This window comes from Meriones unguiculatus, chromosome 2 (assembly GCF_030254825.1).
Source record: "Meriones unguiculatus strain TT.TT164.6M chromosome 2, Bangor_MerUng_6.1, whole genome shotgun sequence".
In the NCBI taxonomy this organism is placed as follows: Eukaryota; Metazoa; Chordata; class Mammalia; order Rodentia; family Muridae; genus Meriones; species Meriones unguiculatus.
In genome coordinates, this window is record NC_083350.1 from 63,356,765 (window position 1) to 63,373,621 (window position 16,857).

Here is a 16,857-nt window from a genome sequence, read left to right on the forward strand (position 1 = left end):
GTAATTTCATACACAGGACTTTAAAATGTATGGGCGTGGGTGGTTGTGCGTGTGTGTGTGTGTGTCTGTGTGATGTACACATGTGTAGGGAACTGTGAATATTGATCAGCTGTCAAGCAGTCCCTCAACCTTTGTAGTCAAATGGAGTTTTTAATAAATTGTATTTTTCAATGATTTATCATTGGTACCTAGAAATACAACTATGTTTATAAAGCACTCGTATCCAGAGATGCTGGGCGGTTCGTTTTATTTCTTTCCAGTCTTTTTAGCCTCTAGTTCACCTTCTTGGCGTTGTCATTCTGGTGACCAGTGGTTTCCAGTAAATGTAGATTGCAGTGGTCAGGGTGGACATTTTTGCTACATGTCCATTTTCAGGAGGAACCATCTGTGTTGTATGGTGTTAACTGGAAGGTTTTTTGTTTGTTTTTTTTTTAATTCTCTGTGTCAGACTGAGGACATTTCCTCTTTCCACTATGCTGAGAATCTGTGTCATGATAAATGCTGTCCTTGTATTTACTGAGGTGGTTGTATGGTGTGTTTTTTTTTTTCTCATTAATTCTGATAATGTAATGGATTATTTTAACTTATTGATATTGAAATAATAAAACAGTATTGCATTCCTGGGAACAGATCCACTGGGACATGCTGTATTGACTCTTAAAAAAATTCTGGGTTCAATTTCATAATATTTTGTTAAGGATTTTTGTGTCTGTATCCAGGAGGAATATTGGTCTGTGGTTTTCTTTTCTTGTAATGCCTTTGTCTGGTTTTGGATTAGGGTTTGTGTTAGTCAGACTTCTGTTACTAGAACAAATACCTGAGATTATGAATTTACAAAGAGAAAAGGAATTTTTTGGCTTGTGGCTTTGGAGGTTTAATTCATGATGGATTGGTCCTATTGCTTTGGGCCTGGATTAGGCAACACATGACAAAAGAAACACATGTTGGGCCAAAATTGCTCGCTTGTGGCTACGCACCGAAGGAGAAGAAAATGAATGGTCTGGGGTGCCATACACACTGTTTGCCATGTTAACCCCATTGTGTGAGCCTGAGGGGAAGGATGCATGCAGATCAGTGTGCTGTCTTTTTAAAAACCTTTTTATTCACCTTACATTCTGGTTGTACCCCTATCCCTCCTCTCCTCCCAGGTCCACTCTCTCTCCCCTATTCAGTGTGCTGTCTTAAGGCATTAGAGGCTGAGCTTCCTTTTTCTTTTCTGCCCAGCTGTTAAGACTGAAGTCAGACACACGAGCTCAGTGTATCTTGTCCACGTAATGTCTGCATCTTCAGCTGTGCTTTTGCTAAGGCAAGGTGCTCTGCCTCCTTCATGGCCCCAACCTCCTCCTAAAGCAGTTAGTGACTGCCATTCAACATGCCCCATAAGCAAACTACGATAAAACCAATGTCTAAAATATCATTGATCCTTTTCCAATTAAAGAAATGGAGCACCATGTCATGGGAACCTGCCATAGGCTTGTGCTCACCAAAAATTCATATGTTGAAGCCTAAAATCATAATATATTTGGAAAAATACAGTTAAGTCTTAGTGATGTCATAAGGGTGGAGTCCTGATTCAATAGGATTAGTACAGCTACTTTTCCAGTAATATAACAACACACCTGAAGCTGGGGTTTTTATAGTGAAAGTGGTTTATGTAGGTCATAGTTTGGGAAGTTGGAAGTACAAGATTGGGTGGACCCATTGATTCAGCCTTTGATGAGGAGCCCCTGGCTAAAGTACATCATAGTGGATAGCACCATGGTTTAAACGAATTCAGGAGAGAGAGAGAGAGAGAGAGAGATTACCTGGGAGACAGGAATCTGCACAGCAGGAGGATGGACCAACTTTGTTCTCTTGTACAATTTATTCTTCCAGAAATTACATAGGATTCTAGAAGCACCGCCTCAGTACCTCTAAGAGCAGTAGTTTAGTTATTTTTCAACTGCTGTGTCAGCACCACAACTAAGACAACTTGTGTTGTCTTTAATCTGTGGCTCATAGTTCTAAGACTATTATGGTGAGATGCATGACAACAGGCAGACAAGGCTGGCCCTGGGGCAGTAGCTGAGAGCTTACGTCTTGATTCACAAGGACAAGGCACAAAGACAGAGGCACCAGAAATGTCTCTGGTTTTGGAAACCTCGAAGTCCATAGACACACCTCCTTCAACAATGCCATACCTCCTAATCCTTCCTAAACGGTTCCACCAACCTCTGACCAAGTGTTCAAATATATGAGCCGAAAGGGACCATTCTCATTCAAACCACCACAGGCAACATCCCAATGACCTAACCACCTCTCACTACACCACTCCTTTACATGTTTAACCACTTCAATATCATCACATGGAGGACAAGGTTCAAGGTTTCACTTCAAACATAGCCAAACATTTAAGACATCAGGATTTTGTCGTCCCCCCCTTCCCCAGCCATAGCTGTATCCAAGATAGGAAGAGAGACTGTTAATTGGCTATAAACCTTCATCCTAAGTTTTTCAAAAACTATGGAAACTAATATCCTGTTGGTCATAGAACTTACTCTACAGGATTCTTTCATGACAGCCCAAGCAGACTAATACAGGAGCTACATCAAACAGGCCCAGTATTTCCTGGCTCATTAACTCAAGCTCTGGTGCCTCTGTTGGATATTAAGGTATGGTTCTCTACAGGCCTGAACAGGCACCTGCCTTTCCTCTTATCCATGGCCCACAGTGCCCATCATACTTGATAGATTAGTCTTTGAAGACTCCTGCAATTGGTTCTGCTCTCCTCCCACAGACTGATTATCTTTCTCAGAGATTGCATTGAGGTCTGAAACGAAACCTCTTTCCTCACATCCACCCCAGTTTTCCGGAGTTCTCACAACGCCCTAGGTGAGTGATGAAGCTTGGGACTACCTAGCTGACGTGAGGTTGCATGTGGTAGAAAGTAGATCTAGGTAGATCTAGCAGGAGTGGGCTGAAGATGGCATTCTGGCCTGTATCACCTGTATCACCCCTCCAGTTGCCCTGAGCTGCCAGCCTTTGGGTTAGGGAGTCACAGGACTCTGCTGAACATGGTGGCTTACTGCACACAGCTTTCAATGTCTTACACGTATCCACTGTAGAGGCTGAGGCTTCCAGGAGAAGGCTAGATTATAATTAAGTAGTTGAATAAACCTGGCCTAGCGTAGAAAGAAGAGAATTGAAAAAGATGGAAGGATAAAGTCAGGAGAAAAACAGGCAGGGAAATAAATCACACATCACAGAGGACTTCAAGTTACAAGGCCCTGGGTTGGGAGGGAACACAGGCACTTGTACCCATCAGTGACTGGGCCATGTCCAGAGTCCTTCATCTCTGTTTTAGAGGCAGAGACACAGGAGTTCCTAACAGTCAGATCTACCACATCTGGATGCCCACCACGTAGATGGACACTCATGGACTTTATAGCAAGGCCAAGCGGTGGAAGGGAGGAGTATGTGTATTAGTTCCTTTTCCCATTGCTGTGAGTAAAATACACAACAAAGCTAACTTAAGAAAGAAAGCATTTGTTTGGGCTCACAGTTTGAGGGGATCCAGCCCATCCCATCTGGGAAAGCATGACGGGCTGGTCATGTTGTACCTGCAGCCAGGAAACAGAAAGAAATGACCTCTGGCGCTCAGCTCACTTTCTCCATTTTAGCCCAGGACTTCAGGGGATGGGATGCTGGTACCACATCCAGTTAAACCTTTCTGCAAACACCCTCAGAGACATACCTCATGGTGGTTTCCATGGCAGTTCTAAATTAAGCCCCGCCATAGTGTGTGTATGCAAAAAAGGCCAGGGAGCTTGGGCTCATCTGGGCTTGCTGGTGAAGTTTCCGTCAACTCCACGTGTTTTTGAGACAGCAGCACAGTCGTTGGGCTAACACCATCTGGCATTAGTGGGAATGGCATAAGTGTTTCCATTTTAAGTCAGGCCAAAGCATCATTTTACAACATTATCAAATCGTTTCTTCAGTAGTCACCTGGGAAGTACAAATGCCAAACAAACATGGAAGGTGAAGGAGATTAATATACTAAGAAAGCGAGAGATTAATTTACGTAATAGCAATACCCCTCTTCCGCCCAGGCTGGGGCCAGCTGAGTACATAGGATTCTGAATTGGTTCCAGAAGCTTCCGCAGAAGGCAGGCGTGTTTTTGACGTCTACTCCCACAGTCGAGCTGGCCTGTTGCCGTGATGGGGAGTTTTATTTATTTGCTTTTCACTTTCCAGCATGAAATACAGACCTGTCTTGATTCCCCCGCATCTGGGTCTGTGTGAATGTTTCTAACTAGAGTCTTTCTGCTCGTATGTAAAGGAAAGGCTTCCCCTGGGACTGGTGGGCGCCTGGAAGCTTTGCTGGAGTGGCGCCTTCTGCTCGGAAGGCAGCTCTGCCTGGACAGCTCATGCATCAGGAAAGTGGTGCTCGACTTCCCTGCGGTAGTAAGTTTTATTTGGGGCTAGCGCTACTTGACTTTTTGAAGTGGTATGATTTTCTTATAACCCGGTGGGGTGCTCTGCCTGAAGGTCACGCGCCCAGGTCTCTTCTCTCATCATAACCGGTTTACAGTTGTGGGCGCTGAGGGCTTTGTGCTGGTGGAGGACTGGCCTCAGATCTGGGGTCTGCATCAGTGATCCTAAAAGATTATACAGGGCGAAAGGTGGCAGGGAGTGGCAGGGGGTGGCAGGTTTACAGTTCAAAATAAAGTGGCCAGAGGTTCTTTAAAAGTTAATTTGCAAATAGCATGCAGCCTAGCCCTTGGGTCCATCGGTATTTATGCTAGAGAAAGGAAAACCTACATTCGTACGAAACCTACAGGTGAATTTTCATAGCATCTTCTTATGTAATGACCACAGACTTGAAACAGTACAAGGCCTTTAGGCAGAGGTTGGTTGAACACACTGCGGCACATGCACACCGTGGAATACTACCCAACAGCTAAAAAGAGAACCAAGTGTTGATACGGATAGTCACCTAGTGAACCACCTCAGAATTGTTTTTAGAGGGGAAAAAAAACCCTCAAAGGTTACATTCTGTATCTTCACATGTACACAACATTCTTGAAAGGACAAGGCTATAGAAATGGAGAACAGGTGAGGGGTACCTATGGGGTATGGAAGAAGGGGAAGGGACTCGTGTGGCCATAAAAGGGATGATTGGAAGGGACGCTGTGTTGGGAACCCTTTGCACTTGACTGTGTAAATGTCTGTACCCTGGTTGTGCGACTGTGTGTGCATTTACCAGATGCTGCTGTTGGAGCTGACGATGCCCAGCTCATCGTCACTGCTCTCTCTCATGCTTCTTCAAGATTCCGGGAAGCCCTGGGGTCCCTCGGTTTCCATCAGCATCACTCATCTCTGCTCCATCTTCACAGTGTCAGCCTGTGTGCCTTTGCCTTTGAACCATTTTCCTTTCTCATTCTGTGGCAACAGTCGCACTGGATGAAGACCCACCCTCATGAGCTCACCTCAGTTAGTTACCTCTGCAATGGGCTTATTTCCAAACAGGAGCACAAACCATGGCTTAACGACTTCAGTAGATGCTTTTGAGTGACACTGTTCAGCCCACAAGCAGGCGATGCTCGGAAAGAAACAGTAGTGGGAGGGCAGTCCTTGCTCAGTGGGGCTAAGCTGCAAGCAGTGGGTCAGAGCAGCCTCTGCCTGAGCTCATGGCCTCATCTTGGTCAGCTGACTCTGAGTCACTCCCACTAACACCTTTGAAACATACTTATGGCAACACAGAAAACTGATTTTATTTTGTACTTTTCCAACTTACAGTGTGTGTGACCTTGGGAATGCCGCTTACCACCAGATATATTTACTAGTGTGAAAGTGAGTATATATATTCAGTTATTTATTTTGAAACTTAAAACGTGATGACATCACTTCCCCTTCCCTTTCCTCCCTCCAACCCATTCTATGTACCCTTCTTACTCTCTCAAAATCATGGTCTGCTTTTCTTTGTTATTATTGTACACACACACACACACACACACATACACAAATACAAATTGCTCAGCCCGTTTAGTATTACTTGATGTATATGTTTTCAGGGCTGACCATTTGGTATTAGATAACCAATTTGGGGGGGGTCATCTCTGAAGAGGACTCTTTCTCCTGCTCTCAGCATTCCATACTTGCTTGTAGTTCTTTGTCTGTGGGTAGGATCCAGTGAGATCTCCCCTTCCCACGGTATCGGTGTTATACTTCTTTGGGTCTTGTTTAGGCAGCCATGTTGTTGCAGTATCTGGGGTGTCATTTTTAGGAAACAATGTCACAGCCTATTGCTTGGTCACTTGGCTTTTACCGTCTTCACTCCTCCTCTTCTGCCGTGTTCCTTGAGCCTTAAGTACAGGAGTTATGTTTTGATGTATCAGTTATGGCTGGGCACCCTGTAGTCACTGTTCTCTGTACTGTGACTGGTCGTGGTTTTCTGTAATGGTCTCCTGTTGTAAAGAGAAGATATTTTTCTGGATGAGGAGTGAGAGCTGCACTGTCTATGAATATAAGGATGATATTTAAAGCGGGGTGTGGTGGCACACACCTGTGATCCCAGCACTCAGGGAGGCAGAGACAGGTGGATCTTCATGAATTTGAGGCCAGCCTTGTCTACACAGTGAGTCCAGGACAGCCAACACTACACAGAGAAACCCTGTGTTGAGGGAAAAGAAAGCTTGGAGGATTGATATTTAGAACACAGTTAGGGATTGTGCTGGTTTAGTGAAGTGGCAGTGTAAGGTTCTCCTCTAAGATCCATGACTTCACTAGCCCTGGATAGTTACATTTTCAGTACCAGGCATGGCTTCCCTCTTGTTGAGTGAGTTGTAAGTCAGGTTAGAGAGCTGGTGGTTACCATCAGGATATGAGTGCCACGACCACACCTGCAGGGTTATCATGTGATGATGGTCATTGTAGTTCTTCAGCATTGCAGCTGGGTCGGACCTCTGGTTGCTGCCTTTCCTTGAAAGCTTGCACAGCATCTTCCAATACTGTAAGAGCCAATCTTCAGGGAGGAGGCTTTCAGATCAGATCCAGCTCTGATCCTCTAGGTTTTAGATCTGAATTCCATGTTGTCTTCACAATTGGAACTTACCTTCAACCTCTGAGAGGCAACCAAATGATAGTCTCTTAGAGAACCCTGAGCAACAACTAAAAAGCTGGCTTCTCATGTTTGCTATTGAGGGTTTTGTTAGATAGTCTATGACTCTTGGGGTGAGTATTGCAGGCCCAAGTGAGGTAGCCTAACACATACATGACAACTATTTTTTTTTAATTTTTATTTTATGTGTATTTAGTGTGAAGGTATCAGATCCCTTGAAACTGGCCTTACAGACATGAGCTGCCATGTGGGTGCTGGGAATTGAACCCAGGTCCTTTGGAAGAGCGGACAGCGCTCTTAACCACTGAGCCATCTCTCCAGCCCCATGACAACTATTTTTTAAGTAAAAAAAAAAAGTTTCTGTTCCTAAAGACAATGGCATTGTCTTTAGTTAGTAGTGAATTCTTGACAGTCTAAATACCTCGTCTTCACCCTTTTCTCTCACTCTTCCAGCTGGAAAGTAGATCAGGTCATGAGGAGTCAGCAGAACCTTGACTGGTTTGAGTAGCCTGTTGGGAGCCATGTAGGTCTTGAGTAGTGGAGTGACAAGGGAGACACGGTGTCTCCTTGGCTAAGGAGGGCAAGGTGAGGACACAAAGGACCAGGACTGAGAATCATCAAGATGGGAACAGAGGTAAGCAGACCATTAAACGCCTCTGGCCTCAGAGAGTCAAATATGAGCCATGGAGCCCTTCCAGGATAGAGAGGCCAGGGTGAAATGGGTGGCTCTGGCCTAAAAACCAGCATCTGCGGGGGGGGGGGGGGGTAAAAAAGCACGGAGTGTTCCAAGTGAAGGGAACAGTGAAGCGAAGCATGCGGTGCTTCCAATAGAAAGGGCGTCTTCTTCTGCAGATGCCCTGTCCCTGATGTTTTGAGGGTCCTAAGCCAGGCGTGGATAGCCTCCCAACCCTCCTTTCATGCTGTACCAGCTGCAGAAGGAATGCTCAGGCAAAGAGACATGGGCTGGAAGGGACCCAAAGGAAGCGGTCAGGCTGAGAACTTTGCATTGACCTCAGCAGCTTTCCCATTTTGGTGAGGATGGAAAATACATAAATCATGACCTCAGAAGGCCTCCCACCTCTCACAGGATGCCAGGAAAACATTTATATCAGCCTTTGTAACAAACAAGGTCAAAATTGAATTTGGAATTCTTTAATCTGGGCTCTAGTTAATGTATATGCTTGTTGCTAAATTAAATACTTCCTGCTTGGAAAATATGAAACTCTTGCTGTTTGGACAAGTAGATTTATTTATTTATTTATTTATTTATGTATTTATTTTCAAATCAAAGATTCAGATCTTGAGCATAAGCTCATGCCTATTGAAGAACACTTTTGGTTTCTGAGAGTGAAATGTCAAGGTCACACTATTGCTAAATTTAACCTTAAATTTGCTAAATTTAACCTTAATTTTTACCACCTCTTCATATCCAAATGCTCTAAAACAACCGTTTTTCTTTGGGAACACATGTAGCTGAAACTAATTGTTATGGAAGTGAAGTGGTCGGCAGAGCCACCCCTCTCAAAACAAATAGAATGGAATCGTTGAGCAACAAATCCAGAAACTCAGCAAAGCTTTCCACGCTGCCTGGGGACAGTCCCTGTGGAGTCGTTCTTGATTCCCATCGTATCTTTTTTTTTTTAAGATTTATTTATTTATTATCTATACAGCATTCAGCTTGCACACAGATCTCACTATAGATGGTTATGAGCCCATCGTATCTTAAAGGGAAACTTACACAGATGAAGGAGGAGAGTGTCCTCAAATTCCTTGCCCCAGGAACCCACTTAAGAGGCACCAACCCTGACTTCCAGATGGAGCAATATATCTACAAAAGGAAGAGTGATTGTTTCTCCATCATAAACCTGAAGAGGACCTGGCAGAAGCTGTTGCTTGCAGCTCAGGCTATCATTGCCATTGAGCACCTGCTGATGTCAGTGTCATCTCCTCCAGAAATGCTGGTCAGTTCACTGCTGAAGTTCACTGCTACCACAGGAGGCAATCCCATTGCTGGATGCTTCCCACGTGGGACCTTTACTAACCAAATCCAAGCAGCCTTCAAGGAGCCAAGGCTACTAGTGGTGACTGATCCCAGGGCTGACCACCAGCCCCTCACAGAGGCCTCTTACTTCAACCTGCCACCATTGCTCTGTGCAACACAGATTCTCCTCTGCGCTCTGTGGACATTCTATCCCATGCAACAACAAGGAGCTCACTCCTTGGATCTGATGTAGTGGATGCTGGCCTGGGAAGTACTCCAAATACATGGCACTATCTTATTGAGCACCATGAGAGATTATGTCTGGTCTTTACTTCAACAGGGACTCAGAGGAAACTGAGAAGGAGGAGCAGGCTTCTGCAGACGAGGCTGTGACCAAGGAAGAATTCCAGGGTGAATGGAATTGCCAGCTCCTGAGTTCATTGATACTCATTCAGAGCTGGCTGACTAGTCTGATGCCCTCTGTATCCATCCAGCAGTTCCCTACTGAACACTGGCTTGTCCAGCCAGCCACTGAGGACTATCAGCAGCCCACACAGTGCACATCACTAAGTGGGCTGGAGCCACTACTGAGTAGTCCTGAGCTGCTCTGAAGATACTTGAACAAAAGAGGAAAAAAGTGGAAGGAACATAAAGTTCCTAAAAGATGAAAAAAAACAAAACAAAACAAAAAAAAAACTAAAAAGAAAGTCAGTCAAACAAATGAATAGACAAAAACCATGTCAGCCCAAGTGAAATTGTAGGGGTTTGTGGAACTTTTCCTGACTTTGTCTGTGCCCTCTATTTATTGTTTAGTCTTATTTAGTTTGTATTTAGATGCTGATTTTTGTGTTCTGAGATCAGGTTACAATCGGAACATGGGCATTGCCATGATTATTGTATAATCTCTTGTATCAATGTTGTATAAAGAATGCTCCCCAATTATCTCTAATTGGTTAATAAAAAGAACAGCCAATCACCGGACAGAGGAAGGCTGGACTTCCAATGGAAGCATGGACAGAAGAAAGAGAAGAAGGAAGAGGAGGGGAGAAAGAGAAGGCATGAGGAGGAGTTCACCAGTAGGAAAGAAGCATCTTGGGCTGGCTGGTTCAACTCAGCTGTTTTGGCTCAAACTCCTTTCCCAGCTGACTTATTCAACCTGGCTTTTCTCTCAGCCTCTGAATTACTGCTTGGTCTCAAACTAACTCCAGCACCTGCCCTAGTCTTCCGGTTCCTTTTCATTCTCTGGCTCATTCTGTCTTCATCTGTGTCTAGCTTGTTTTTCTCTCTACAATCTATTATTGTCCCGGTAAATCTGACTCCTCTCTATCTGCTTTGTCCATTGAGTAGCTTCCCTTTCCTCTCCCTTCTTGTGAGAGTTGGGTGTATCCTATCATTCTCTGATTCGTCACTGTTTCTGCCACTCAATTAGACATCACTGTCAAACATGGGTGCTTCCTTCTACAAACTAACTTTACCTTTATTGCTTGAGATTAAATGCATGTACCACCACACCTGGGCCTAAGCTTTTCTTTACCTGAAACGTGTTCTATTCCAAGCTAGCCTTGAGCTCAGAGATCTGTTTGCCTTTGTCTCCTGGATTAAAGGCATGTTTGTATTCCAGCCAGATCACACAGACCTAAAAGGTGTTTGGATGTGATCTCCTACCAGAATAACCACGTTCTGAATTAACATTCCTCTACATCCACATCTTAACAAAAACTTGTGAACTGTTTAGGGTGGAAGCTGAGAAAACTTCTTTCAGAGACAGAAGCTTAGCATGTAAGCTTTATTTTCTGCTCACACAGGGAGGCAGCCATTTGAGGATCTGAACTACATCCCCAAAGGGAGATTATATGACATTTTAAAGGATGGGAACAGACATGGGGTGTGGGCTGTTGTTGCATTGACACAGGGGTTAAGCAAGGGTTGACTGGGTCTTTCCAGGTCTCCTGGTTTCAGGACCCTCGACTTGGTTCTTTGCAGTCATGTCTTCTTTTGGACATTGGCCTGGAATTTAGAGTGATAAGGGAACAAAGGAGTGGGAAAGCATTAGGTCAAGGCAGGCAACACATTTACAACTTGTGTGCCTTAGCTTAGATGATAGATAATGGCAACTTGCCTCTTTACATCCTTTACAAGTTAACAGACAAACATGAAAACACCTGAAGAAGCACAATAGCAGTTGGATTCCAGGGCCTGGGAATATAAACTCAGTTTTGACCTTGCCAGAAAGATGGAACTTGTTTCTGAGATGGCTGGACCTAGGAAACTGCCCCTTCACAAATTATACAAGAAGACCAACTGTGCACCTTTCTGAGAAAGTCCATGGAAACTGTCTTTGAGTGTTCCAGATGCTGGATTCAGCAAACATATGAAAGCTGCTATTTGAAATATGTTGAAAAAAAAATTGAAGAAAACCATGTTTAAAGAATTTAAGGAAAATATTATGAAAATGACTGAAGAAGTAGAAATATCAATAAAGAAATAAGAGTTTTGAAAAACCACATGGAAAAGTCTAGAGTTGAAATTTTTTCACAGCAAAGAGAAACTCTGATTGAGAGGGGTCAGGAGCAGACTTGAAGTTCCTAAATTTTAGTGAGTTTTCAGGTAGATGAACTCTTACCCTGAAAAACAACGAGGAAAGAGAGGAAAGTGGGAGGCTTGGAGTTTATGGAGTAGACTGAGCCCACCAGCTGCAAACAATCTCAAGAAGAGATTGGAAGAAATGCCAAGACGCATTGGCTGAGCACTCCTCTTATTTGAATGAAAAGCATTAATTTGGGGTTCAGAAACCCAAAGCTGGGCTTTCTTTTTAATCCCAGTAGCCACTAGTGCACTGGAAATGAGACATGACTAGCCACTGATCACATGTATCACATTAGCCCACTGAGGAAAACTGATCTTTTTAAAAAGAAATTTGTTTTGGGGGAGGGCTCTATAATCTGAGGTTTTTTTTTTTTCTTTTCTGTTTAAAAATGCATCAGACCAATGTATATAATAGTATAACATTACAGTGTTATATGTATATGCTAGGTTGCTCTGCATAAAGCAAAGCATTTGCTTTAATTAAAACAAAAGAGTCCCCATAAATTCCAAGTGGAAAAGCATGAAGAAGTCTTCACCTGATTGCATCAAATTGTGAAGAACAAAAAGTAAAGCAAAAAGTTGAAAACGGGAAAGAACCATCTGTAGAGAAGCAACAGTTAAAAACCCTGCATGGCATCTCAAAGTATCCAAATAAATTTATATCCAGCAAAACTAACATCCAAACACATTGTCAGATAAATAAGGAATGACATACTTCTTTTGCTAATAGTCCTGACTTAACCTACCACTAAAAAATCTACTAAAAGAAGTCCTTCAGTGAGATAGTCAGCTTGCTGACAGTGTAACAGAGCATGGGAAGTGATCAGCTCACATGAGAAAAGGTGTTGTGGGCTAGCAATTTCCTGTAGGTCTGCTGTGACCATTGGCCATCAGGGAGCAGAGATTGCTGTGGTGATCTCAGAGTCATGGCAACAAGTAATGCATTGCAATGCAGTAATAGCTAGGTCTATGCTGGGGGTGATGGGATATTATCACTGGGAACAGCTAGACCCTCCCTTGAGAGTACGGCTATAGCCCCTCCCCTGCTGCCCCTCAGTTGCAGATGATCTTGGGGACTTCTGAAGTGGGAGGGGTGTGTGTGGAAGGTTAACTGAAGGAGGGTCCTAGCGGTGCAGGGTGGCTCAGTCGATAAAATACTTGCTGTGCAAGCATGAGGCCCTGAGTTCTGAACCCCAACGTTCACAAGAAATCTGGATATGTCAGTGCAAATCTGTGTGTGTAACACCAGGTCGCTGGTGAAAAGCAGAGCCTGGGGGCCGCTGACGTGGTGAACGTTCCATGAGAGACCCTGCCTCAAAAAGTAAAGTGGAGAGTGATAGAAGAGGATGCCTGACATCAGCCTCTGGCCTCCACACATGCACGCATGCATGAACAAATGCCCATGCACATACGTGTGCACATACCGCACACATGTGTGTGCAAAAAAAAGGTACACAAAAAAGCCTCCCCCCCCCCAACTCACAACTTGTGTGGTAAAAATTATAAAGTGTGAGAAAAATTAAAGGCCTAAATAAATGGAGCACTGTTTTGTCTATGTGGATTTAAAAACCACTGTTACCAAAAACGTCCTTAGCTGGCAGAGGTGGCAATGTACACCTGGAATCCTGGTGTTCAGAGGGCTGAATCATGAAGATGGACATGAATTTGAGGCAAGCATGGGCTACACAGAGAGACCCTGTCTCAACCCAAAAATGCAGCTCTCACTAAAATGTCCTGTAGATTTAACAGAGTCCTAATCACAATCCTACTGGCCAGCCAACCCAAAGTGCATACGAAATGTGAAGGACCCAGAATAATAGTTAAAGCATTTTTTTTTTTTTAAACAGGAAAAGGCGTTTGGAAGACTCATTGAAGGTACGCAAGCACTACAGCTGCACGTGATGGTGCATGCTTCTAATTCCAGCACTCGGGAGGGAGAGGCAGGAGGATTATATTGAGTTGTAAGCCTGCCCACGCTAAATAGTGAGTTCTAACCTATATAACCTGCTAGGTGTAGAGGAAGACATTTTCTTAAAAATTTCTTCCCTCATAGAAACCGAAGGAGAGAAACTTGGAAGTGGAGGAATTGAGACAAAAGTTGTGTGAATGGAAAGCTGTGTAGCTTGATGGATCATGCATATAGGTAAGCAGAGTGGCCAATTGACATCTTGGGCTGGCAAGATAGCTTAGAGCTTGACATCAAGACGAGCACCTGAGTTCAATCCCTGGTCTCACATGATGGGAGTTGAGAGCCGACTCCCATGACTTCTCTGACTTCCAGCCATGTGCTGGGTAGATGCATGCCTACCGTCTCTCTCTCTCTATGTGTAGCCTTGGCTGTCCTGGACTCACTTTGTAAACCAGGCTGGCCTTGGACTCACGGCAATCGTCTCCCTCTGCCTCCCTGAATGCTGGGATTATAGGCATGTGCCACCATGCCCATCTAAAACTCTCCCTTTTTCAGAGTGTGTTGTCACCATGTCATTGGAACTCATTCATATAGTGGATAAACTTGTTCCCAAGACTGCTCTTTCCTGGCCACCTGATTGCCTCTTCCCGTAGCCTAACCATGTCCTAAGTGACAGTGGTCCAGCTCTTCGCCTGTTGCTCCTGGTAAATTGAACCTGATTGGGACTGAATACTTCCAGTCTTCTGATCTAGTTCTTTGACATATAAATTGACATCCTATCACCCTATCATGTCTTATAAAGGAAGGAACACAGAGAGAAGTGAAAACGTTTTCCAGGATGTTTGCGAGCAGTCCATAGCTGGGACTCGAAAAAGGCAGTAGGCAACCACAGTAGCCAAAAAATGAGAGGGAAGTGTGGTTTTCTGAGCTTTGCTGAATAGAAGGAATTTCTCTTGTGGGGCAACTTGCTTGGAAACAGAAAGAAGTGCAGCCGAGACATGTGATTTTCATTAGCAGCTACAGCCTTTCAGACAGGGCACAGAAATAATTGGACACATTGCTATTTTAATTGTAAGCCTTCAGCTTTTAAAGAAATGGCCAGTGGAAACCTGCAAGCCACTACAAAGCTCCGTTTCAGAGTCCCTGGATTTCAGCCTGGCGTGGCTTTCCTTCAGCAGCGCCATGGTCACAAGCCACAATTGGTGCTGTTACAGACCTAAAGTTTTCACCCAGTCAGAGATGAACCCATCTATTTCTCTGTGTGTCATTGGCCTTGCCATTGCTCTCCCTGATTGTTACATTTTTCCTTTAGTACATAGGGACCTTTATATGTTCCCAAGCTCTCCCCCAGCAAAGAAACTGGAGACAGAAACCTCATTTTGAATGAAAGTAGAGGACAGAGAAAACAGATATTTCAATTCCCAGAATGGCTCCCCAACCTGTCGAGAGTTTTAGGCTCACGATCAACCACGAATCTTGAGAAGTGCTCCAAATCAGGCCGTAGGCTCCCATGAAGGCCAGCAGCACAGCCAACAGTGAGAGCCCGGAGATGAGCTTCACTGGCGTCCAAAGCCCTCATTTTCCTCCTGCCAGTGGCAACAGACATGAAGACAGCATAGTTCCACTCATCAACTACATCAATGCCTAGGGCATTGCCTTGGTCTTTTAGGGACCTTGACTCAAGTAAAACCATATCCTTGGCCTCAACATATGAAAGAATTTCAGGGTGAGCCAGGATGAAGTAGAGACGGAGTTTATTAAATGAAACAGGGCTGGTATAGAACCCTAGACACCCACGAGGCTCCTGTCTCTGCACTCCCTGAAGACAGCCTACACAAATCAGGAGATGAGTTGGCTTGTCTTCAGAAACTGGGTGACATAGGAGCACAATCTGTGTCACAGCCTCGGTTTCCAGCATAAAATAAGAATTGGATGAAAGAGGAAAACGCTTCAGTGCCTTGCCTGCTTTGAGTCACCCCACACTCACGTCTTCCTCACACTCACTCTAGTTCCACAATTCTTTAAAAAAAAAAAAAAAGCCATCTGAGTCCATGTTCTGCTTTCATTTCTGCTGCTGTTGTTTGGGTTACGGTTCCAGATTACAGTCCATAATTTCAAGAAATTCAAGACAGGAACTCAGGCAGTCAGTCATACCACACCCACATTTGGGGAACAGAGAGAAACAAGCGCTTCCACGCTGTCTTCTCACTTGCTCTTTGCCAGCTCTCTCCACTCTTCAAAAAGGATTTCTTATTTATGTGTTTTATGTACGTGAGTGCTCTATTTGCATGTATGCCTGGGTGACAGAGGGCGGCAACGGGTAGGAGAGGGCCTCAGATCCCATTATGCTTGCTGGAGATTGAGCTCAGGGCTGCAGAACTGCGGAGCCATCTCTCCAGCCCCTCTCTTCACTCTCAGTTCATAGCCCAGCAAATGGGATGGTGCCCCCACATTTACAGTGGGTTTTCCTGCCCCAGTTAACAATCAAGATAACCTATAGGGCCACCTTATCTAGGCTGTTCCTCATTTAAACTTTCTTCTGGGTGACTGTAGGTTGTGTTAGGTTGATAATTAAAACTAACCACTACAGTATGGAAATAAAACATTGTTTAGTTGACTCCTTTATGTGAATATGTAAATGCAAGTGTGACTCGTGCATGGACACACACCTATACACATCAAGATGCAAACAATAAAGTGTTGCTAGGCAGTAAAACATTATACCAAAATCTAAGCTGTTTTTTGTTTTGTTTTGTTTGTTTTTTTGCATTTATTTGGTGTGTGTGTGTGTGTGTATGTAGGTCAGAAGACAACTTGTAGGAGTCAGTTCTCTCTTTTTACCATGTAGACACTGGGAATCAGACTCAGATCCCCAGACTTTGCTTCCAATGCCTTTACCCACTGAGCCACTGAGCCACCCCTTAAGTACCAAGATTATGTCACATCAATAACACAGCAATTATACACTACAGAAAATACACCAGTGAGGAACATCAAAGGGAGAGTATCTGGAAATAATTTCCCAATTAGCCATGAATTGGAGACATTTCAGCAAACAGAGAAGCAGCAGCAAGTGTGGATGAGTGTGCGTCGGCAATGGCTGCAAATGGGTTGTCTTTGATGGCGGCAAGCTTGGCCAAAAACCTTCCTTTACAAAAAGGCATCTCATGCTTAAGAATGGTCCCCGAGCTCTATGCGTGAACCATTTAGAAAGTGTGTCTGTTGTTGCTTTGTCATTTTGCTTTTCCTTCTTTCAGACACAATTAACCCGGACATGTGAGG

General features: G+C 44.2%; 1 long non-coding RNA gene across 1 annotated transcript in view; it reads left to right on the forward strand.

Annotated features, from left to right (window-relative positions):
* The first annotated feature begins 4,401 nt into the window (after positions 1-4,401).
* The window catches only part of LOC132652366 (uncharacterized), a 44,607-nt gene continuing 32,151 nt past the window's right edge, over positions 4,402-16,857 (forward strand). Inside the window, exons 1-3 of the long non-coding RNA XR_009589875.1 lie at positions 4,402-4,443; positions 5,779-5,832; positions 13,514-13,541. This is a non-coding gene — a long non-coding RNA (uncharacterized LOC132652366). The remainder of the gene's footprint in view (positions 4,444-5,778; positions 5,833-13,513; positions 13,542-16,857) is intronic.